This window comes from Scyliorhinus torazame, chromosome 7 (genome assembly GCF_047496885.1).
Source record: "Scyliorhinus torazame isolate Kashiwa2021f chromosome 7, sScyTor2.1, whole genome shotgun sequence".
Classification (NCBI taxonomy): domain Eukaryota; kingdom Metazoa; phylum Chordata; class Chondrichthyes; order Carcharhiniformes; family Scyliorhinidae; genus Scyliorhinus; species Scyliorhinus torazame.
In genome coordinates, this window is record NC_092713.1 from 151,177,291 (window position 1) to 151,199,879 (window position 22,589).

Consider the following 22,589-nt stretch of genomic DNA (forward strand, 5'->3'; position numbering starts at 1 on the left):
CCATCTCTCCCAGTGTTGTGTACACCTTGATATTCCTCTTTAGTAATTCCTCCGGGTTTCCACGCTCTTCAAGTTAGCTTAAACCCTCTCCAATAGCATGAACAAATTTTTCCTGGTTAAAGCTCTGTCTGCGAACAACCCATCCATGTTGTACAAGACCCATCTCCCCAAATCTGATCCCAATATACCAAGAATATGAAGCCCTCCCTCCTGCACCATATTGCAGCCACGCATTCATCTGCTTTATCCCCTATTTTTATGCTCATTTGCACATTGCATTGGGAGTAACCCAGAGATTTTTTTTTTTAATTTAGAGTACCCAATTATTTTTTTCTCCAATTAAGGGGCAGTTTAGCGTGGCCAATCCACCTAACCTATACATCTTTGGGTTGTGGGGGTGAAACCCACGCAGACATGGGGAGAATATGCAAACTCTACACGGACAATGACCCAGGGCCAGGATTCGAACCCGGGTCCTCAGCGCCGCAGTGCCAGTGCTAACCACTGTGCTCTGGATTAACCCAGAGATGACTACTTTTGAGGTCCCGTTTGCTAATTTCCTACCGAGCTCCTTAAATTCTCACTTCAGGACAATATCCCTCTTTCTATCTCTGTCGCTGGTACCAATGTGAACCATGAGTGCTGGCTGTTCACCCTCCTCCTTTAGAGTATTCTGCAGCCAATCAGTGACATCCTTAACCCCCCCCCCCCCCCCCACCCACACCAGGGAGGCACAATACCACCATGGATTCACATTTGTGACCACCTATTCCTTTAATTATCAATCTCCTAGCACTATTGCCCTTCCAATCTTCTTCGTGCAATACCATCCCCCCCACCTCTCCCATACGTTGAGCCAACCATTGACTTGGCTCTGGCTGTACTGCCCATTACTGTCCTCAGCATTCAGAGCTGAATGCTGGTTAGAGAGTGAGATGCACTCAGGAGACTGCTGCATTATCTGCCTCTTTCCTCTTGACTGCAAGGTAGTGATCTATTCCCTCTCTTTCTGCGGCCTCTTAAGCTGCAGGGTGAGAACATCTATAAACATGCTGTCCACAAAGCTCTCAAACTCACGGAAGTGCTGAAGCGACGCCAACTGCTACTCAAACCCCAAACTGCAGAGCTTGAGCTTCTGCAATGAACAACACTTTCTGCACGTTGACAGTGTCCTGGGGTTCCCACATGGCAGAGGATGTGCACGCGAGAGATCGGAGCAGCCCTGTCATTCCTCTACCTATTAGATAATAAACCTGGTACTACTACTAAACATTACTACTCAAAAAAGGCTCACCAGCTACTAATCTTTCTTCTGTTGATGTCACTTAAATATAAGGACATTAACTGGATATTTTACTCAACACTTTTTTTAATGAAACTTTTAATTCCCAGACTAACATCCTGGGCGGGATTCGCCATTGCCCGCACCGATATCGTAATCGCCAATCGGGCAGAGAATCCCCTCCGATGTCCAAATCGGGGGCGGCGCCGTTTTAACTCCGGTTTTCGAGTCTCTACCCCCTTGAAACCTGCGTCATCGTGTCGCCTGCCGCACGCTGTTGGAATGGCATTGGCGCATCATCGGAATGCCTTCCCCCGATGCTCCTCCCCTGATGGCCCAGGTTCCCGACCGTGCGGTTGACGTGTTCTCTGAGGGGTCGGAAACCCGGCGTGGCGGCCGCGGCCTATGTCCAGCGCCGTCACAGTCGGCTGGGAGCCATGCCGCTGGCTGAGGAAGCTTCCGCGAGGGCTGGGGGTACTGGTGGTGGGTGGTCAGGGGTTGTCCTGTGCGGCCGTATTTGGCAGGTCTGGTCGCCGCACAGCAGGCGTACGGTGCGACCACTGCAGGTTGTCACCGTGCACATACGCGGCCACGGACCCGGCCATTCTCTGACCGTTTTTGCCGTGGGAGCCGGGAGTTTTTCCCAGCACCGCTGCTAGCCCCTCACCGGCCCCAGAACCGGTGAGGGTTCGGCGCCGATTTTGGCATTGTAAAACACCACAGTTCCCATGCCGGTGTCGGCACTTAGCTGGAGAATCGGTGAATGCAGCCCCGAACTTTGGAAAAGGAAAAATAAAGTGTTAACAATCACCAAGCAATCGAGTCATAGCCTTCCTGCGATGTTCCAGTTTGATTTTTATTCTCTCATATTTTCAAACTCGATCACGCCCAGGTTTGTTCCAGCTCTCGATTCTATCCAAATCCAATCCAGCTGCCAAGCTCCTCTTCGGTTAAGTGATAAGTCCTGAGCATGTGCCTCAATTTATCTTTCTCCCCATGGTCCCAATTCCTGACAGGCCTGTTTCAGTTGCCAACCCACCCTTCAGGTAAGTTATTGCTCATTAGTAAATTCTTTATGTACTCTGTATAATAACTTTGAACTTGAGCATTTGGATTCCCAGAATATTATGCAAGAACTGTAGATTTTCCCGAAGGACTTCAATTTCCGGCTTCCCACTGCCAATTTCCAGCAGGAGCAATGGAGAGATAATTCTTTGGGGTTTTCTTTTTGCCAGGTAATGATTTATTAGACAATCAGCTCAAGAATTACTGCAGCAAAATTTCTAAAGTTTTGTGGCTTTTTGTTGTTTTATATTTTGATTCAGCCAGGAGTTGTACTGGTACTTCTCTGTTGTGTGTTTCCGCTTCTGTGTAATTATCTTAGTTGTAAATAAATTCAATAGTTCAATTTAGCCTGGACACAACGGGCCTGATGTCATGATATTTTGCACCTTTCACAGTGAAAAGCTGAATGTTTTGGGCAGCTCTTGTAACCTTCGATGCAAAGAAGTGTCATTTGGCATATTCACTGCTTGCTTAATGATGTTGGTTTCAGTTCCAAGGAGACACGGCTTTCTTTATCGGAGCTGTCTACTTGCTGTGAATAAGAGTAAAAGGGTATGAGGGGAGACTGTGAATTGTGAACCTCTCCTCTCCTCCCCTCTGCTATCCCTCAAAAAGCACCTCAAATTTGAGAGAGAGGGAGAAGTATCATTATGTGACCGTTCCATTAGCTTTCACACTGACAAGAATATTAATGTCTTGCTGACAAAATGCGGCACTAGTGAAAGTTGATACCTTCTTTCTGCAGTTCCTGATAGGCCCTTCTTTCTCGTGTCACAATTACCATATGTCAAAGCTGGTGGCATTTTCGAAAGAGGTCAAACGGGAGCAAGGAGAGAAAGAGGGAGAGAGGGAGATGCTATAAAACTTCATTTGCAATTAAAAAGATGCTCTAATGTTAGCCTCACATTGAGAAGGTGGCACTGCTAATTGGCTATTTTTAGCCTGCAGAGCACAGCACTTCTATATGACTTGATTGTTATTGGCATAAAATATTGCAGATCTTCAGTAAAAGGATATTACAAAGATACTGAAACTGGCCTGCACATGTATCATTTACAATTAAATAGTCTTCCAGATATGATGGAGTTAAACAAAGGATCATCATAATACCAGAATTCAATTTCCAAACAGAATCCTTGACCGTTCTTTTTCTTGTCATTTGTGTTTTCCTTTACTGTGCAAGCAACATTTGAAGGCCAGGTGGGGCGTCATTCTCCGACCCCCCGCCGGGTCGGAGAATGGCCGTTAGCCGCCGTGAATCCCGCCCCCGCCGAAGTCTCCGCTCCCGGAGATTGGGCGGGGGCGGGAATCGGGCCGCGCCGGTTGGCGGGACCCCCCGCTGGATTCTCCGGCCCGGATGGGCCGAAGTCCCGCCCAGGAATTGCCTGTCCCGCCGACGTAAATCAAACCTGGTATTTACCGGCAGGACCAGGCGGCGTGGGCGGACTCCGGGGTCCTGGGGGGGGGGGGGCGATCTGACCCCGGGGGGTGCCCCCACGGTGGCCTGGCCCGCGATCGGGGCCCACCAATCCGTGGGCGGGCCTGTGCCGTGGGGGCACTCTTTCCCTTCCGCCTCCGCTACAGCCTCCACCATGGCGGAGGCGGAAGAGACTCTCCCCACTGCGCATGCGCGGGAAACTGACAGCGGCCGCTGACGCTCCCGCGCATGCGCTGGGAAACTGACAGCGGCCGCTGACGCTCCCGCGCATGCGCCGCATTTCCGCGCCAGCTGGCGGGGAAACAAACGCCATTTCCGCCAGCTGGCGGGGCGGAAATCCCTCCGGCGTCGGCCTAGCCCCTCAATGTTGGGGCTAGGCCGCCAAAGATGCGGAGCCTTCCGCACCTTTGGGCCGGCACGATGCCCGTCTGATTGGCGCCGGCTTTGGCGCCAGTTGGCGGACATCCCGCCGTTGGGGGAGAATTCCGCCCCAGATGTGCACGCTAAGTCTAACGAGCAGCAGAGTGCCGGCAATGTGTGAGGATGGTCAACGTTGTTAGCTGCCTGGTCTAAGTGAATGCAAATACAAATGAGAAAGAAAGCTCTCGGTGGACAGAGAAACCCAATGAACTAGAAGCCTTTGCCTGACATCCTGGATCGAGGCGAGAACCATTGCTGATTGCTCAGGCTGTGGATGAAGAGATGGGAAGGCTGAGGCAGCACTGACTCTGAGCACACCCGACTGTAATTTAAGGCCAGGATCTTTGTTTTGTGCACTGTCTCTGAATACTTCAGTGGGCACAGAGGGTGAGGGAATATTGTCAGCTTCACGATTAGCAGAGGGCGATGAGCAAGGATTGTTTAACCACAGTTGCAATTGGGTTAGAGTGAGACTGGTTTCTATGATCTTTGCATGAGCCACAGACCTTAAATAATTCAGGTTCGAGTGCAGATTAGATGAATAAGAGCTATTGCGGTGACAATATTGATTCTCTATCAGTGGGAAAGCAAAAGGCATAAATAATACATATTTTCCCAGAGGAACCGATAGAACAAAAACACTTCATAAAACGCAGTCCTACGTTTTCTACATCCAGAGGAAATCTCAGCTGTTGGTTGATAAAGTACCAATTTTCAGCCCCAGGATTGGTTCTCAGGTGAAAGGAGGGGTAGCTGGAGAATGAGAGGTAGTCAAAGACGAGAAAGAGGAGGGCATTTCTAGCAGTGATGAAAAGACTCCATCCAAACCTGAAAGCTAAACCGAAGTTGCGGGGCGCGATTCTCCGGCCTCGCTGCGCTTGAACGAGAGCGTAATGAGGCTGGTGAATAGCGGGAGAGATCAAAAATGAGATCCGCACCAGGCAACAAACAGTTTGAGATGCAACTGGCCCGCTCCCGTAGGCGTAATCGGGATTGCACCGTAGCGTGGCGAGAAACCAATTATCACCACTTAAGTCCCATTTCCATACAATTAACGGGAGCCACCCCATATCCAACGGCCTCCCGTCAGTCAGCGGCCTCCCCAGCGAGTGGTCACGCTGGCACCGATTTGTACTCCTTTCGAAAAACGTGAACCTGACAAAAGGGCTTCTGTGGGTAGCCAAGGAGGTGACTAGCCATCTTTGTTTGCAGGCAAAGAGCCTGGAAGCCCTGGGCATGCCACGCCAGTGCTCGGCGGGGTGTGGGTATCCTCCGCAGGGGTGGGCTGCCATGGGGGGGGTGGCATAGGGGAGATGGGCGAAGAGTCCGGGGATCAGCCCGCATTGCAGAAGGAAGTGACAAAGGCATCATAATGGTTTTGCGAAAAGGTGTTTAATGTGCCGTACAAACCCCATTCCCGATGGTGCTGCCCCCCATTCCCCCGAACACCCATCCCCTCTCCCCACCTACTCTTCCACCCCTCCCCCTTCCCCCGGTTCCCACAGTGGTCCTCAACATGCTTGGCCCTCTTAGCTCTACCACCATGTCTTAGTGTTGCCCCAGAATGCACATCTGAGGTGGAGGCAGCTTACCTCGTCCTGTGGTCCTCGATGCGCCTGGTGCGTCCTCTAGGGGCTCTGGGGTCTGAGGGCCGTGGCTCACTTGTCGGTGGCACGTGCACAGCCGTGCCAGCCTGTCCTGTGTGCTGACTGTGCGACACAAGCTCATCAGTGGGGTTTGAACTCAGAGGAGCTGGTAGCCACCGTCGCCACTCAATAGGACGGGTCCAGCTTGGCGCCCAGCGCCCTCTCCTCCTGCGCGGTGCACATAGGGCCCCGGGGTTCACCTTGGGATGGCGGGGCAGCTGGTTTGAACACCGGCTGCCTCTGCATCATCTAGCCCTGCAGCCCTGGCGATTCCCCATGGTTGCACCATTGTGTCAACGCCCTCAACAATGCTCCTCACTAACTGGGCCGTGCTCTGCAGCACCTCAGCAATGCCCACTTGTGACTGGGACAAGTTCTGCAGTGCCTCAGCTATCGCCCATCTGAGAGTGAGACATGTCCTGTAGAACTTCATCAAGGTCAGCCTGCTGTTCTGGGCCAGGGTGTAGAGAACCCCAAAGTGTATCATGGAGTTCACCTGACCCACAACTTTTAATAGATTGTGGTATGGGGAGCACACGGCCCACTCTACAGGTTTGGTAGAGCAGAAATCGAAAAAGTTTTTTTTTAAGCAAAACAATGTTTATTCTATGAACTCAAGTTAACCTTTTTAAAACATACAGTGAACATCTTAGCAACCATTAATTCAAATACAACCCCAAATAATACAACACTAAGTAATCCTTACTTTCCTTTTAACATCCATAAGACTTAAAAAACACCTTTTAACAGAAGCACATCAGGTTTAAATTCACTACTGAGAGCAGTTACCTCTTCGAAAACCCCAAGTGAACATTCATAAGCTTGCAGAGATCCACACAAATCCTGCTGTGATTTTAGCTTCTCCAAAACTAAATGAAACCAAACCCACCCTGCAGCAAAAAGCCAAAAGCAAAAGTAAAAAGCTGACAGACAGCCCAGCTCCACCCACTCTCTGACATCACTGCAGTAATAAACACCCATTTCTTAAAGGTACTCTCACATGACACCGCTGCTGGGTGAAATCCCCCAGCGAGTAGGACATCCTGTCGAGACCCATCACCGACTACGCAGCGCCTTGGACACCTTCACTAATAGTGCCGATGTCGTGCACCAGGATTTCCACTGCGCTTGCCACCCTAGCAGTGTTGGCCTCGGTGACACTCATTGCCAACGCCATTTCCTGCACCCCTAGCCTCTGGGACTCCTCCAATTTGCTATGGATCTGCTGGAGTGATGTTGACATCTCCCTCTGAATGCCCAGGTTGGTCACTACCAGCCCCAGGCGACTCATTTCCAGAGGGTCAGCATCAGGCTGGGACCCAGCTGGGTCCTGGGATCCAGCAACCCTCCGGCTGCTGTCTCTCCTGGAGGTTCCTGACTCCACCTGATGTGCATCACCAGCAGAATGGTGCTCATCAGATTGTGCCCCCGAAGCCTTTCCACTAACATGTCCCACCGAGGTGTGTGTATCTGCGCTGGTGGGGGGTGGGGATGACAGCTGTGTTGCAACTACAGTGGCATACCTGGATCTCTCCTCCAAGGTATTCTCCTTGGAGTCAGGAGAGGGAACAAGACATCCCTCCTGGCCTCCACCGCGTCCAGGAGCCTCCCCAGGTCAGCATCCCCGAATCTTGGGGCCGGACTGCTGGGGACCATGATTGCGAGCTGGCTGGGGTTGGCTGAGCAAGTGCAGCTTAAACGCTGCTCGATCTAGTTAGCGGGGGGCTGGGGAACGCGGTCCTGGAGAATCAGCTGCCGAGCTTCATTTGCGCCGAGAAGCCCATGAGGCCTCGTTAAGTGGACCAATTAACGATGAACTGTGTTACCGGTCTCACTGGGCCAAACGCCAGGAAGCTCGCAACAATTCCCGCTCGCTACCACACTTAGAAGTTTTTCTGGAGAATTACACCCCTAACGTTTAATAGTATGGTTTCGCTTGCACTGTGGACTGTGGGAAATACACTTGCAAATTTCACATCTGGATTAAAAACAAAGATTGTAATGGAGTTCACTCTTAAAACAATCCCTGCTCCACACATGTTGTGCATGGAAGTTCACAGCATCAATCTCTCTCCCATTAGTTTTGTCATTTAGAGTATGTGCTGACTTTATAGCCAGGACTACCTCTTGCTTTTTCTCTGTAACGTGAAAGTGTTCAACAATCCTACGTGCAAAGAGGACAAGAGACAGGAGTACATGAACATTTCTCTGCTCACCACTGAAGGGTGTATCTGCTGTATCTGCTGTATTTGCACAGAATTGTAAATATTACCCTAATTTTCAATGTCGTTCACATCAATGTTATATTGCAATGTTAATTGAATTATTTCATGTACTTGTATATAGGAGGGTTGAGAGCTCTTCTGTTTGGGTGGGGTGCTTCCGGGAATGGGCGATTGATCTTTCGAGCACTGCTGTTGATTGCTCAGATCTATTATATGCGGTTTGGGCACGCCCCTGTCCTGGCTGCACCTTCTGAACCCAGCTGGTTTCCAGGTTATTTGGAATTCATCATTCATTACTTGTTGTGAGCATATTGTGGCCAATGAACATCAGCTGGAAACATTGGGTGCAATTCAGCAGGCTAAAGTTAAAGTCCTCTGAATGGTGTGTTTAGCAGGGTGTTTCTCAGTGGCTGCATAGTGGCTGTGAATTTTAAGATAAAGATAGATAGTTTTTTGAAGAATAAAGGGATTAAGGGTTATGGTGTTCGGGCCGGAAAGTGGAGCTGAGTCCACAAAAGATCAGCCATGATCTCATTGAATGGCGGAGCAGGCTCGAGGGGCCAGATGGCCTACTCCTGCTCCTAGTTCTTATGTTCTTATAACCGAGAAACATCCTGTTATCCAACGGCACTTTGCTGATTTCCTTTGTCCTTTGGGTGATGCTGAGGCATCACTTAGAGGAAAGGTTCCTCACAGATCCGGGCTACATTTTGTCTGGCAGCCCCAATCTTCCCTTCCTCTTTCAACCCCTCCTGTTTTTATGTAAACAGTCCAACTAGGGAAGGGGCGGTACTGGACCTGGTATTGGGGAATGAGCCCGGCCAGGTGGTAGATGTTTCAGTAGGGGAGCATTTCGGTAACAGTGACCACAATTCAGTAAGTTTTAAAGTACTGGTGGACAAGGATAAGAGTGGTCCGAGGATGAATGTGCTAAATTGGGGGAAGGCTAATTATAACAATATTAGGCAGGAACTGAAGAACATAGATTGGGGGCGGATGTTTGAGGGCAAATCAACATCTGACATGTGGGAGGCTTTCAAGTGTCAGTTGAAAGGAATACAGGACAGGCATGTTCCTGTGAGGAAGAAAGATAAATACGGCAATTTTCGGGAACCTTGGATGACGAGTGATATTGTAGGCCTCGTCAAAAAGAAAAAGGAGGCATTTGTCAGGGCTAAAAGGCTGGGAACAGACGAAGCCTGTGTGGCATATAAGGAAAGTAGGAAGGAACTTAAGCAAGGAGTCAGGAGGGCTAGAAGGGGTCATGAAAAGTCATTGGCAAATAGGGTTAAGGAAAATCCCAAGGCTTTTTACACGTACATAAAAAGCAAGAGGGTAGCCAGGGAAAGGGTTGGCCCACTGAAGGATAGGCAAGGGAATCTATGTGTGGAGCCAGAGGAAATGGGCGAGGTATTAAATGAATACTTTGCATCAGTATTCACCAAAGAGAAGAAATTGGTAGATGTTGAGTCTGGAGAAGGGGGTGTAGATAGCCTGGGTCACATTGTGATCCAAAAAGACGAGGTGTTGGGTGTCTTAAAAAATATTAAGGTAGATAAGTCCCCAGGGCCTGATGGGATCTACCCCAGAATACTGAAGGAGGCTGGAGAGGAAATTGCTGAGGCCTTGACAGAAATCTTTGGATCCTCGCTGTCTTCAGGGGATGTCCCGGAGGACTGGAGAATAGCCAATGTTGTTCCTCTGTTTAAGAAGGGTAGCAAGGATAATCCCGGGAACTACAGGCCGGTGAGCCTTACTTCAGTGGTAGGGAAATTACTGGAGAGAATTCTTCGAGACAGGATCTACTCCCATTTGGAAGCAAATGGACGTATTAGTGAGAGGCAGCACAGTTTTGTGAAGGGGAGGTCGTGTCTCACTAACTTGATAGAGTTTTTCGAGGAGGTCACTAAGATGATTGATGCAAGTAGGGCAGTAGATGTTGTCTATATGGACTTCAGTAAGGCCTTTGACAAGGTCCCTCATGGTAGACTAGTACAAAAGGTGAAGTCACACGGGATCAGGGGTGAACTGGCAAGGTGGATACAGAACTGGCTAGGCCATAGAAGGCAGAGGGTAGCAATGGAGGGATGCTGTTCTAATTGGAGGGCTGTGACCAGTGGTGTTCCACAGGGATCAGTGCTGGGACCTTTGCTCTTTGTAGTATATATAAATGATTTGGAGGAAAATGTAACTGGTCTGATTAGTAAGTTTGCAGACGACACAAAGGTTGGTGGAATTGCGGATAGCGATGAGGACTGTCTGAGGATACAGCAGGATTTAGATTGTCTGGAGACTTGGGCGGAGAGATGGCAGATGGAGTTTAATCCGGACAAATGTGAGGTAATGCATTTTGGAAGGGCTAATGCAGGTAGGGAATATACAGTGAATGGTAGAACCCTCAAGAGTATTGAAAGTCAAAGAGATCTAGGAGTACAGGTCCACAGGTCACTGAAAGGGGCAACACAGGTGGAGAAGGTAGTCAAGAAAGCATACGGCATGCTTGCCTTCATTGGCCGGGGCATTGAGTATAAGAATTGGCAAGTCATGTTGCAGCTGTATAGAACCTTAGTTAGGCCACACTTGGAGTATAGTGTTCAATTCTGGTCGCCACACTACCAGAAGGATGTGGAGGCTTTAGAGAGGGTGCAGAAGAGATTTACCAGAATGTTGCCTGGTATGGAGGGCATAAGCTATGAGGAGCAATTGAATAAACTCGGTTTGTTCTCACTGGAACGAAGGAGGTTGAGGGGCGACCTGATAGAGGTATACAAAATTATGAGGGGCATAGACAGAGTGGATAGTCAGAGGCTTTTCCCCAGGGTAGAGGGGTCAATTACTAGGGGGCATAGGTTTAAGGTGAGAGGGGCAATGTTTAGAGTAGATGTACGAGGCAAGTTTTTTACGCAGAGGGTAGTGGGTGCCTGGAACTCACTACCGGAGGAGGTAGTGGAAGCAGGGACGATAGGGACATTTAAGGGGCATCTTGACAAATATATGAATAGGATGGGAATAGAAGGATACGGACCCAGGAAGTGTAGAAGATTGTAGTTTAGTCGGGCAGTATGGTCGGCACGGGCTTGGAGGGCCGAAGGGCCTGTTCCTGTGCTGTACATTTCTTTGTTCTTTGTTCTTTGTTAATGAACCCCCTTCCCTTGGGGAGGCCCCCCAGGAACTCCCACCCTCCACTAGGCAAGACCCCCCCCCCCCCCCCAGGCCGAGGCCCAAGCCCTACCAGTGCCAACCTGGCAGCTGGGCACCCTGAAACTGCCAACCTGGCACCCTGGCAGTGCCTCAGACACCTTGGCAGTGGCACCCAGGCAGTGTCACCCAAGGCTGGCAATGTCACCTAAGGCTGGCAGTGCCACCCAAGGCTGGCAGTGCTAAGGGGTCTAGGTGCCAGGAGGAGTGTCAAGGTGCCACCCTTCCCTGTCCCCGACTACCCAGGGTCTCCTATAGCCTGGGAGACCCTGCCAGGTGCCATGTCTGTGGACCAGTGCTAAATGGAGCCCAGTCGAGGTCTCCCAGGCATTGCCGGTAAGCAATTAGGCTCATTTAAATATTCAGATCTGGACCTCGCCCAGTGAGGGCTTGGCGCAGAGCCCAATTTGGGGCTCACCTGCGATTTACCCACTGAGTCCGGATCTGCACCGGGGCAACGGGGTCACTAAATCATGCTGATGATATATTGGGGAAAGGAGACAGCAATACAAACTGGGACTGGAGAGAGAAAACAGCAATACATGGAATATGGGTGACCAAATATGTGTCTGAGGCACAATGATGTACGATGTGTTTCATTCCAGGGGTCAGGCACTGAGACTCATCTCCCTGAAGCAGGATTTCTAAAGTCGGGTATGGGAGAGTGAGTGAATTGAATTAGGTTTATTTTTGGTTTTATTTATTATTTTTATAACTTTGTGATGGAATCCCCAATTTGTGGGGCCAGTGGGGGAGCATATGCAAGCTGTCTGAACAGATGACTTATCAAGGGCGGGATTCTCCGACCCCTCGACGGGTTGGAGAATCCCCGAGGGGGTGGCACGAATACCGCCCCGTTCCAACTCCGGCTGCCATATTCTCCGGCGGCGTTTTTTGGCCGGGAGTGGGGATTACGCCACACCGGTCAGGGGCCGTTGGCAGCGGCCCCCTCGGCAATTCTCTGGTCCCGATGGGCCGGGTGGCCGCTCGTTTTTGAACAGTATGGCAGGTATGTTGGCTGGTGCGGTCCTCAGGGGAGCACGGGGGGATCCGACCCCAGGGGGGGGGCCCCCACGGTGGCCTGGCCCGTGATCGGGGCCCACTGATCTGCAGGCGGGCCTGTGCCATGGGGGCACTTCTTCCTTCCAAGCCGGCCCCTGCAGGGCTCCGCCATGGCCGGCGCGGAGAAGACACCCCCCTGCGCATGCACCAGAATACGCCAGCCAGTATGCGCATGCGGAGAACCATGCCAGCGGTTCTGCGCACGCGCTAACTCGCGCGGTCCCTTCCGGCGCCGCGCCAACCCCTCCAGCGCCGGCCTAGACCCCGGAAGTGCGGAGAATTCCGCTACTTCCGGTCGGCCCGCGCCGGAGTGGTTCGCGCCGTTTTTGACGCCGGCGTCGCGCCATCGCGCCGATTCGGAAGAATCCCGCCTCAAATGTTCTGTTGGGCGTACGGACCTTTGTGTCAAAGTTTGTAATATTTGAATCAAACCCCAACCAAAAAGGAAACTGGTTTCTCGGGATATTGAAGCTGGTTGAAACCAGGTAAAATACTCAGAGTCATCCAAGATGAGATCATCTGATGGTGCAGTGTGGCATGTTGAAGAAGATGAAGGCTGGATCCAGGATCAGACAAAAGCCAAGGGTTCCTGTAACTGAAAGAGACTGACTGGCCAGGCTCAGCCAGAAAGTGCAGAGAGCTATCACTGTGTGTTCAAATAAAGGTAATGCTGGTGGATTCATGCCATCAATCCTGTTCTGGAAATGTGTGCCATTGTGTTGAAGGCTGAGCCAGTGGTTGGGTGGGAGCTGTTGTTAGATGAAATTCGGCGGCTAAATCCTTGAAGAAAAAGAGCTGGAATTCTACCAGAGGAAGTTTCGAGCTTTGAAGGGCTTTGAGGCTGAAATTGGTGTCATATATGCTGAATGAACTGCTCGGTAGATCCGTGAGATCTATCTTTGTTATATGTATAATTTGCAATGTATGCTGACCATCGTGTGTCTGTTCATTCATGTTTAGTTTTTATTGACTTTGATTTGACTCTTAAACTACAAGTTGTAAAAAGTGAAATATTGTCATCGGTTTTCATTGAGGTCATTCAGTAAATTTGGATTGTTTGATTTGTTGGTCTCCACAGGATCATTAAAACTTGCTGCCATGCAAAAAATCATGAAATTCTATGAAATCTTTAGCTGCAGTTATTGATATCAATGTAGTTTCTGTCAAAGCAGTCTGCTGTTCGTCATTGCAGTTAATACCGTCATCAACTGTCATGTGATTAAGTATCACATCAGCAGTCATGTGATCAAATGTCATTTGATGAAATCTCCAGGAATACATAAAGCCAGAGTTGGCAACCCTTGTGCACAGATTCTTTTTCTCCTATTTCTCAGCACTTACTGTGATTTTAAATGATGATTGCAAGCAACGATCAAACAGCCAGACATCATATGCTCTGTGAGTGGCTACTGCTGTCAAATGTTCTCTTCTGTTCTGCCCTATCTCGATACGCAAACAAATATGATAGATGTTGTGTCTTTAAATGCAAAATGTCAACTGGGGCTATTCATTTCTGGAGGTCACTCTGTGCTCAACAAGGCACGTCTTTGTCTAGTTGTCTCAGTCAAGTTGACATTATGGAGTGTATCGGAGGTGACTTGATGCCTGAGAGAATGTTTCCCTTTAAATGGATGTTTCTGACGATGAACAACACTGTCATCCATCATGAGCAGGTGACACTGGAGGAGTTCAAACACTGACCATGAATTGTTTATCTTTCAGGGACTGGAGTGAAAAAGAGAGAGAGACAGAGGGAGAAGGATAGACAGCCCGTCTGCATTCAAAATATACAACTAAAGAGCCTCATGTGAAAAGAAACAAGATGCAACATCAACTATTCTAATGTGAGTGCAAGCCCCTCTACATTTTTCCTGCTATACGCAATTCTGTGCAGAAAGCTGAGAATACAGGCCATGCATTATAACCCCATCACGTCAATCCTTTGTTCAGTTTGCAATGTGCTGTTGATGGGAGTGTTGTATAACTGGTGCTTTCTTATAGTAAACAAAATGCTCATGACATTCCCCCCTGATTGGAGGTGAAGCCCTGATCGTTTCAGTGATGTGTAGCAAGAGGCCAAGAGCTCAGTGATACGGATTTTATTTAAATGTTTTCGCCAGCCAGCCAGCTCAAGCCTCCACTGCTGGGCTGACAGCCTAATCTTTGCCAACTCTCGGTTGATCTTTTAGTGTTTGGCTCGGGGTTTCACAGTTCATTAAGGGGGCATGAGATTTAGAGGGAGAGCAGGAGGTGAACAACACTGTAGTCAGCAGTAACCCAGTCCTCCCCATGTTTGATGGCAGAAGGAGTCAACAGAAGCAAAGGCACTTGCTGTCAACGTCAGCAAGAATCAGTGATACCAAATGAGATATTTTCCACATGACCAAGCTCTCATATTAATCACCGTCTTAATACCAGAGTGTCGAGGAAGAAACAGGAAAAACGGGCATGTTGCGATGTCTGGGAACACATGAGAATGGGATAGACGGAGAGAGGGACAGTGGGATCAGTAAAAATTTTACATCCTAATGCCTGGCTAATAACGTAATAACAAATTGCAGCAGCAATTGTCGGTAGGTTGTACAGAACTTGAATATTGCTGAAAAAAGATACATTTTGTGTCGAAGCTTTTTGCCTTGCACTCATCAGGACAATTCGCAAGAATACCAACTGTAAAAAGAACAATTTAGACTGGGCTAAATTCTCCGCTGCCCGCAACCTGTAGCAGGGTCCCCGAAGCAGCGGAAATTGGGCGTCCAGGAAAAATCAGGGTCGCGGCCGCACGCCAGTGGGAGAATGTAAATGTGTGCAAATGGGTCCTAATGACCAATTTGCATCCACTTGGCAAGCCTTGCACCAGATTCTCCGGTCCTCTAGGCTGGGAATCACGTGGGCTGTGGATTACAATAGGTACCACCAAACGTGAACCTGATGTGGTGGTCCTCGCAGTGGGCCATCGGGGTAACTCCTCAAGGGAGTTACCCCCAAAGTCTGACACCCACCCCTCCCCCACAATGCACTGCCAGCCCACCCTTCCCCTATCAGACACCCCCACCGCCCCCTCACCCCAGAAACCCTCTAAAATGGAAGACAGCCCAGGGACCCCCTAACTAGGGAACCCCTCCGGGATCTTCTAACAAAAGGGATGCCCCACAGAGACTCCCTAACTAAAGGAACCTCCCACAGAGACCCCTAACTAGAGGGACCCTCCCAGAGACCTCTTAACTATGGAGAGTCCACCAGAGAGCCTTAACTAAAGGAGCCCGCCCCGGAACCCACTAACTAAATGAAACCAACCCCCCCTCTCACCACCCCCCCCCCCCTCACAGGGACCCTCCAACTAAATGAATGCTCCACAGGGTTCCCCCACATAGAGGAACTGTTCCCCCCCCCATACCCAACTCCCCCAGGGACACCCAGAAAAGAGACTCCTGTCTGGAAGCTAGAGAGCAGTCCAGACAGGGGCAGTGAACAAAATTACATCTGTAACACTTACCTAGAAGCGCCACATGCCCTTTCCTTGAAGGAGAACAGTTGTGACCTGAGTTTAAACCCCACAGATCCATTAGCTGCAAGCCATTCTTTTCTAGTCATGGGCTGTGATTGACAGCTCCCACAAAACAGCTGTTAGCCTTGCTTCAGTCATCTTCTTCATGAATGAGTAAGTCTAAGTGCTGAAACTACAATGTTTACAAACATCAACCATAACAAAGAGAGTTAACCGCATTTCAATGACACCCCTTCATGCTTGAGTGATTTTGAAGTGCTGAGCTGGAAATTGACAGCACTCCATGTGGTTGATGCTTGTAAACATTGTGGTTTCATTACTTAAACTTATTCATCCCTGAAGAAGATGAATGAAGCAAGGCTCACCAAACAGTGAAAGATCAAGTACCTGACTGCCCAGCACCATGTGGCCGCACAAAATATACAGTCATCTCCAGTCAAAAACTGAGAGAAACTGAGTCTGTAATCTGGAGACACTGGATGGTAATGATGGGGCTGGGTAGACAACTTTAGTCTGCATTTGGTTACACTACATTTTCCTTTATATAGACTCATTCAAGGTATATGGACATCATTGGCAGGACCAATATTTATTGCCCTTGAGAAGGTGGTGGTGAGCTGGCACCTTGAGCCACTATAGTCCCTGTGGTGAGTGTGCAGCCATGGTGCTGTTAGGAAGCAATTCCAGGATTTTGACCCAGCGACAATGAAAGAGCGTCAATATATGCAGGGCGGTGTGTGGCTTGGAGGGGAATTTGCAGATTTTGGGGAGTCAGGAGGTGATTTATTCACCACAGAATTCCCAGCCAATGAACTGCTGTTGTAGCCGCAATATTTGCCTGGCTGGGGAAGTGAAGTCTCCGGTCAATGGAGTGTCTCCCAGGATGTTGATAGTGGGGGATTCAGCGGTGGTAATGCCACTGAATGTTTAAATTCTCCTTGTTGGAGATGGTCATTGCCTGGCACTTGTGTGGAATGATACAGGGCTTAAATAGGGTGCTCTTCCCAAGGGCCGGTACAGACTCAGTGGGCTGAATGGCCTCCTTCTGTACTGTAAATGTTATGATTCTATGAATGTTTGACTGGTAAACATTGGGCAGGGTGTGTTTGAAGGGATCACACTGATGTCATGATTGCTTTAAACGATGTTTCCCCAATGTCACTCATAACAATGGATTTATACATGTGTGAATTTTCTTACCTGTGTTATGAGATTTAAATTAACCCAGCAGCAAAACCTTTTTACTTAAAAAGAAAAGGGGTGGTTTCTTTTCGGGTTACGGGGATAGGGTGGAGGTGTGGGCTTGGGTAGGTGCTCTTTCCAAGGGCCGGTGTAGACTTGATGGGCTGAATGGCCGCTTTCGGCATTGTAAATTCTATATATATATAATGTGTCGTGTTGGGTGTTCCGATACACAAACGAACCAACACGGTTGTAGATGGTACAACTCTGTTTTATTATTCTGTACAATAATAACTATTAACTTCTGGCTGTGGTTCGTACTTCACCAGCTTTCCTGTGGACCCAGTCCTAGCACTATCTTAGAGAGGCACTCAGCACATGGTATATGTCTGAGTGGCACGCTGTGAGCTATCTCCTGGTAGAATGAGCGGGAACTGTGGTGTTCCCTGTTTTATAGTGCGTGTGCTCTCACTGGTGATTGGCTGCGATGTTGTGTGTGTGTTGATTGGTACGTCGACCTGTCCATCAATGTGTGTGTGATTGCACCATGATATGTAAATATGGATATCATGACATCCCCCCTTTTCACAGGAATATGTGCCTACACGGTAATAAATATTGGTGTGTACTGAGTGCGACTGAGTATGTGTGTGCAATATTTACAACATGTACATGAGGCTAAACTATATACATAGGAAGGAAGGTGTCAGGTGCAACATAGCAACAAGGTTGTACCACAAACAAAACAAGTGCAATCATCAAATATCGAAAGAGAACTCCTGGAACGACAATAAAGAAACACGTTAACATTATTGCACAACAATTCAGTGAGTCCAATGTGCAAACAGGCTCATAAGTCCAGCCTAGTAGGTGGGCGACGAATTCGGGTTGACCGCCTCAAGGGTGGGTCAGGATCCACCGGCTGAGGAATGTGCCTGGCCATGGGCGAGAGAGGAATAGGCAGAGTGTCAGGAAGATCTACGAAGTCGACATCAGGGACAACAGGAGGGCGTGGCACCGGTGCATGATCACGTAGCGAGCGCTGAAGCAGCCGAAGGGCCCACCGATTACGCCGGCGAATGGAGCCATCAGGCATGCGAACCAGGAACGAGCGGGGAGCCACGCAGCAGAGAACCTCGGCAGTTGCCAACCTGCCACCCTCTGGTAGGTGTATGCGGATGTTGTCTCCAGGCGCCAGGGCAGGAAGATCAGTTGCCCGAGTGTCATGTGCCATCTTCTGCTGAGCACGCTGCTGTCGCATCCTTTGCAGTACTGGAGCATGGTCGGGTTTAGGAACATGAATGGATGGCACAGTGGTCCTGAGGGCGTGACCCATCAACAGCTGTGGACAGTGGGGCCGAGCGATAGGCCAGCAGGGCTAAACAGAAGTCAGAGGAGCCACTTCACGATGTGGACGCCCTTTTCCGCCTTGCCATTTGACTGGGGATGCAGAGGGCTGGACGTCACGTGTGTGAAGCCATATGAAGCGGCAAAAGAAGACCATTCTTGGCTCGCAAAACAGGGCACATTGTCCGACATGACAGTAAGCGGAATGCCATGGCGAGCGAAGGTTTCTTTGCATGCTCTGATTACAGCTGATGATGTCAAGTCGTGGAGGCGTATGACCTCCGGATAATTGGAAAAATAGTCAATTATGATGATGTGTTCCCTGCCGAGCGCATGAAAAAGATCCATACCCACCTTTGCCCAGGGGGACGTCACCAACTCATGGGGCTGAAGTGTCTCAGGGCGTTGCGCCGGCTGAAACCGTTGGCAGGTGGGGCAGTTGAGCACCATGTTGGCGATGTCGTCGCTGATGCCCGGCCAGTACACAGCTTCTCGGGCCCTCCGCCTGCACGTTTCAGCCCCGAGATGGCCTTCGTGCAATTGTTCGAGGACAAGCCTGTGCATGCTGTGTGGGATCACAATCCGGTCCAACTTTAGGAGGACACCATCAATGACGGCCAAGTCGTCCCGGACATTGTAGAATTGTGGGCACTGCCCCTTGAGCCACCCTTCCGTCATGTGGCGCATCACACGTTGTAGAAGGGGGTCAGCCGCAGTCTCACGGCGAATGTGGGCCAGACTTGCATCAGTAGCTGGTAGACTGGCCGATGTGAAGGCTACTTGTGCGTCAACCTGAGAAACGAACCCCCCCCCCCCGATTCGGGCGGTGTGCTCACTGCTCTGGACAGGGCATCCGCGATGATGAGGTCCTTTCCCGGGGTGTAGACCAGTTGGAAGTTGTACCTCCGGAGCTTGAGCAGAATGCGCTGTAGGCAAGGGGTCATCTCATTGAGGTCCTTTTGTATGATGGCGACCAGGGGGCGATGGTCGATCTCCACGGTAAACTGAAGAAGACCATATACATAGTCGTGGAATTTATCTATGCCGGTTAACAAACCCAGGCACTCCTTCTCAATCTGCGCATAGTGCTGTTCAGTGGGGGTCATGGCCCGCGAGGCATAGGCGACCGTGGCCCATGATGTAGTGTCGTCCCGTTGCAGGAATACCGCCCCAATGCCAGACTGGCTGGCAACAGTCGAGATCTTTGTATCTCGAGTAGTGTCGAAGAACGCCAATACCGGGGTGGTGGTGAGCTTGAGCTTGAACTCCTCCCATTCCTTCTGGTGTGCGGGAAGCCACTGGAACTCCGTAGTCTTCTTCACTAGGTGGCGAAGAGCTGTTGTGTGGGAGGCAAGGACTCCCCAGGAAACTTCCCCAGGAAGTTGACCATCCCGAGAAAGCGTAGCACTGCCTTCTTGTCTGCCGGCTGCGGCATGGCTGTATTAGCTGTCACTTTGTCTGCATCCGGACGCACCCCTGACCGGGATATGTGGTCCCCCAGAAACTTTAGCTCAGTTTGGCCAAAAGAACACTTGTCTCGGTTGAGGCGCAGGCCGTGTTCTCGTATCCGAGCAAAGACGCGCTGGAGATGACTGATGTGCTCCCGTGGTGTGGTGGACCAGATGATGACGCCGTCAACATAGACGCGCACCCCTTCGATGCCCTCCATCATCTGTTCCCTGATTCGATGAAACACCTCGGATGCCGATATGATTCCAAATGGCATCCTATTGTAGCAGTATCTGCCAAAGGGAATGTTGAAAGTGCACAGCTTCCTGCTGGACTGATCCAGTTGAATCTGCAAAAACCCTTTGAGGCATCAAGTTTGGTAAAACTTTTAGCCCGGGCCATTTCGCTCGTGATTTCTTCCCATTTGGGAATGGGGTAGTGTTCCCTCATGATGTTATTGTTCAGGTCTTTCGGGTCGATGCAGATCCGGAGCTCACCGGAGGGCTTTTTTACACACACCATGGAGCTGACCCATGGCGTAGGCCCCGTGACCCGGGAAAGCACTCCTTGGTCCTGCAGGTCCTGCAGCTGCTGCTTGAGGCGGTCCTTGAGTGGTGCTGGGACTCTCCGAGGTGCGTGAATGACCGGGGTGGCGTCCGGTTTGAGCTGTATTCTGTAAGTGTGGGGCAGTGTGCCCATGCCCTCGAAAACCTCCTGGTTGTGGTCGAGGAGCGAGTGGAGCTGTGCCCTGAAGTCTGCATCCGGGAAATCGGACGTGCCTTCTGGAGACAGAGTGTGTACCCGCTGAACGAGGTGGAGGATCTTGCACGCCTGTGTGCCTAACAGAGAGTCCTTCGAGGATCCAACTATCTCAAAAGACAGTGGTGGCTGTGTATGAATTGTGTGCAACCTCGAGCTGGCAAGTCCCCATGGCCGGGATAACATTACCGTTGTGGTCGGCCAACTGACAGCGGGATGGCCGAATCGGTGGTTTGACCTTCCAGGTGTAGAAGGCTGACCATGCAATGAGATTGGCGGAGGCACCAGTGTCTAAACGGAATGTGACTGGTGATCGGTTGACCGTTAGGGTGGCACACCATTCATCGCCCAGATGAACGCTGTGCACTGGCATTGGCTGGTGGGTCCTACTTGGGGACATCCGATTTCTGTCTATTACCGCAACGCGGAAGGCTTCCCGGTCGTCGGTATCACCGGTCTGTACGTCGTCAGGGTATGACTCGGTGTATGGAGGCTGAATGGCCCGCACGTCCCTGCGAGGCTGGCGGAATTGTGGAGCGTTGGCAGGTTGAGCTGCTCGACAACAGGCAGCGTAGTGGTCCATCTTGCCACAGCGGAGGCATTGTCGGGTTTTGGCTGGACATTGCCGCTTTAAATGTGCGGAGTCACAGTTGCCGCACGTCGTGACGTCATGCCGTTCGTTGCGCCATCGCGCATGTGCAGTTCGGTCCTGCGTAGAGCGCGCCTGCGCGTCACACCCCTCTGCGCCGACGTCCCCTCTTTTGGCGCGTACAAGCGCGGGAGGCTTTGGAAAGCACGCGAAATGGCCGCCCTCGTCCGGGCCGCGGGCCGGGAGGAACTCGATCGATGGACCCACTCAGCTTCGTAGGACCCCTGCCGTGCCGATTCGGCCGCCTGGAATTGGGAGTACCGGCTGGTCGCGTTTTCGTGGAGGACGCAGGTTTCGATGGCGGTGGCTAGGGCAAGGCTCTTTATTTTGATGAGCTGTTGGCGTAGGGTGTTCGAGGTGACCCCAAAAACTATCTGGTCCCAAATCATGGAATCGGAGGTGGCCTCATAGCCGCAGGACTGCGCGAGGATACGGAGATGTGTCAAAAAGGATTGAAAAGGCTCATCCTTACCCTGCAGGTGCTGCTGGAAGAGGTACCTCTCGAAGCTCTCATTCACTTCGACGCTGAAGTGTTGCTCAAGTTTTAGAAGGACCGTCTTGTACTTCGTCTTGTCCTCGCCTTCCGCGAATGCCAGGGAGTTGTAGATGTGGATGGCGTGTTGCCCTGTCATGGAGAGGAGGAGGGAGAGATCTTCCTGGTGTCCAATGCATTCTCCCTGTCTGTGGCTTCTCGGAAGAGCTGGAAGCGCTGTTTAAACAGCTTCCAGCTGACGCCGAGATTTCCAGCGATTTGGAGCGGCTGCGGAGGGCTGATGGTGTCAATGGCGCAGGATGGCGGATCTCTGAAGATGTGCAGGTAGGTCTCACAGTTGCTGGGGAGTTTCCAATCCTGGTATCATGTCGTGTTGGGTTTTCCGATATACAAACGAACCAACACGGTTGCAGATGGTACAACTCTGTTTTATTGTTCTGAATAATAATAACTGTTAATTTCTGGCTGTGGTTCGTACTTCACCAGTTAACCTGTGGACCCTGCCCTAGCACTATCTTAGAGAGGCACTCAGCACATGGTGTATGTCTGAGTGACACGCTGTGAGCTCTGTGTCTAAGCTATCTCTTGTTGGAAAGAGCGGGAACTGTGGTGTTCCCTGTTTTATAGTGTGTGTGCTCTCACTGGTGATTGGCTGTGATGTTGTGTGTGTGTTGATTGGTCCATTTACCTGTCCATCAGTGTGTGTGTGTGATTGCACCATGATATGTAAATATGGATATAATGACATAATGCACACAAAGTTTAGTTACAAATGAAGGTAACATTTGGATTAGTTTAGTCCATATTCGGTAGAGGCCTGATCCATTTCAAAGTTGAGTGGTTGTGACTGCAAACTATCTCAAAGT

At 50.4% G+C, this 22,589-nt stretch overlaps 1 protein-coding gene across 1 annotated transcript in view; it reads left to right on the plus strand.

Annotated features, from left to right (window-relative positions):
* Window positions 1-22,589, plus strand: part of fam163aa (family with sequence similarity 163 member Aa) — a 650,732-nt gene that overhangs the window by 586,715 nt on the left and 41,428 nt on the right. The window contains exon 3 of the mRNA XM_072511626.1: window positions 14,059-14,180. The gene's annotated coding sequence lies outside the window, so the exon portion shown is untranslated. The remainder of the gene's footprint in view (window positions 1-14,058; window positions 14,181-22,589) is intronic.